The sequence below is a fragment of the Procambarus clarkii genome, chromosome 4 (assembly GCF_040958095.1).
Source record: "Procambarus clarkii isolate CNS0578487 chromosome 4, FALCON_Pclarkii_2.0, whole genome shotgun sequence".
NCBI classification, from domain to species: domain Eukaryota; kingdom Metazoa; phylum Arthropoda; class Malacostraca; order Decapoda; family Cambaridae; genus Procambarus; species Procambarus clarkii.
The window spans coordinates 41,502,883-41,505,382 of record NC_091153.1 but is presented as its reverse complement, the minus strand read 5'-3'; positions in this window follow the sequence as shown (position 1 = coordinate 41,505,382).

Below are 2,500 nucleotides of genomic sequence, written 5' to 3'. Positions count from 1 at the left end.
CTTTCTCCTAGCACAGTGACCTCACCCTGTTCTATTGTGAAGACCTCCTGGAACCTCTTGTTGAGTTCCTCACACACCTCTCTGTCATTCTCTGTATACCTGTCCTCGCCTGTTCGAAGTTTCTATACCTGTTCTTTCACTGTTGTTTTCCTTCTGATGTGACTGTGGAGTAGCTTTGGTTCGGTCTTGGCTTTGTTTGCTATATCATTTTCAAAATTTTTCTCTGCTTCTCTTCTCACCCTGACGTACTCATTCCTGGTTCTCTGGTATCTCTCTCTGCTTTCTGGTGTTCTGTTATTCCGGAAGTTCCTCCACGCCTTTTTGTTCAGTTTCTTCGCTTCCATACATGCCCTATTATACCATGGATTCTTCTGTTGCTTCTCGGATTTTTCCCTTTGGGCCGGGATGAACCTGTTTACTGCCTCCTGACACTTTTGGGAAACATAGTCCATCATACCCTGTACAGACTTGTCTCTGAGGTCTGTGTCCCAAGGTATTTCACTTAGGAAACTTCTCATCTGTTCATAATTCCCCTTTCGGTATGCAAGCCTTTTGATTCCTAGTTCTTTTTGGGGGGAGATAAGTCCTAGTTCTACCAGGTACTCAAAGTTCAATACACTGTGGTCACTCATTCCCAAGGGCGCTTCCATCTTAACTTCCCTTATATCCCATTCATTTAGGGTAAATATCAAATCAAGCATTGCTGGTTCATCTTCTCCTCTCATTCTTGTTAGTTCTTTGGTGTGCTGGCTTAGAAAGTTTCTTGTTGCCACGTCCAGCAGCTTAGCTCTCCATGTTTCTGGTCCTCCATGCGGGTCTCTGTTCTTCCAATCTATCTTCCCATGGTTGAAGTCTCCCATAATTAGTAGTCCAGATCCATTCCTGCTAGCAACAGAAGCTGCTCTTTCTATTATGTTAATGGTGGCCATGTTGTTTCTATCATATTCCTGTCTAGGTCTTCTGTCTTCTGTGTGTGTGTGTGTGGGGGGGGGGGTACAATACCGTCCCCTGAGGCACTCACACACACACACTCATCTTAACACTCCCCCTCACTAACTCTACTTCTCACCCTCTCTCTCTCTCTCTCCCTCTAACTCTCCACGCACGAATCAAACGATGTGCCAACACGAGTCAAACGAGCCTAACAAGCCAACCACCCCTTTGTGCAAACAAGCAGTTAATATCAAGCAGCAGTAACGGAACAATTGGGCTTCCCCCCGTATGTATTCCTCAGTGTCTTTGTTAGTGTACTTGTTAGGGCGCACACGCTTGTCACGGCGTCTTTGTTTTACACTGTTTATTTGCTGTAAAGTCACGGCTGTCGCGCTCATGGCATGCCTTATGTTATTTTATCATAAGGGTCAAATATAGACGCTTTAATTGCAGTAACCATTTATAAGGTGCTAGTAGGAAGGTTAAGGGTCCATTGAAATACCTTTATGAGTTTGTTGAGGTATTTAGTTTACTTATTATGCTCCCCATACCCATCCTGTGGTTTGGGTATGGGGTGCATACATCTCTCTCTCTCTCTCCCTCCCTCTCTCTCTCTCTCTCTCTCTCTCTCTCTCTCTCTCTCTCTCTCTCTCTCTCTCTCTCTCTCTCTCTCTCTCTCTCTCTCTCTCTCTCTCTCTCTCTCTCTCTCTCTCTCTCTCTCTCTCTCTCTCTCTCTGTCTCTCTCTCTCTCTCTCTCCTCTCTCTCTCTCTCTCTCTCTCTCTCTCTCTCTCTCTCTCTCTCTCTCTCTCTCTCTCTCTCTCTCTCTCTCTCTCTCTCTCTCTCTCTCTCTCTCTCTCTCTCTCTCTCTCTCTCTCTCTCTCTCTCTCTCTCTCTCTGTCTCTCTCTCTCTCTCTCTCTCTCCCTCTCTCTCTCTCTCTCCCTCTCTCTCTCTCTCTCTCTCTCTCTCTCTCTCTCTCTCTCTCTCTCTCTCTCTCTCTCTCTCTCTCTCTCTCTCTCTCTCTGTCTCCACCACTGTGGGCGGTGGTGTAAAGGGTTACATAGCCACATAATGGGTTCAGGGACTGAATCCCAGAGTTCATTTAGCTAAGCAAGTTACAGTCTTGTGAAGGTAGTCACACTATGTATTAATACACACATACATACATCTAGATCTACATATACATATATAAACGTCTAAGAAATATATATATCTGTTATTTTCGCTGTCAACTATAGAGACATCAAAACTATAGAGAGATATCAAAACAGTACACTTAATTATAACAGTACATTAGGTTCGGTCTCGACTCAATCGCGAATCGCGGTTCGAATCCCAGTCGGGACCGAAATGGTTGGGCACGTTTCCTTTCACCTGATGCAACTGTTCACCTAACAGAAAATAGGTACCTGGGAGTTAGTTACCTGTTGTTAGGCTCATTCTAGAGCAGGTCAGTAATTCGACCTTAGGGAGTACCTCTACATAAGCCTAACGGATAAATATACCCAGGCTACCTGTCCCTGACAAAACGAATTACTATTATTATGAATCTTTAGTGAAGACAATTA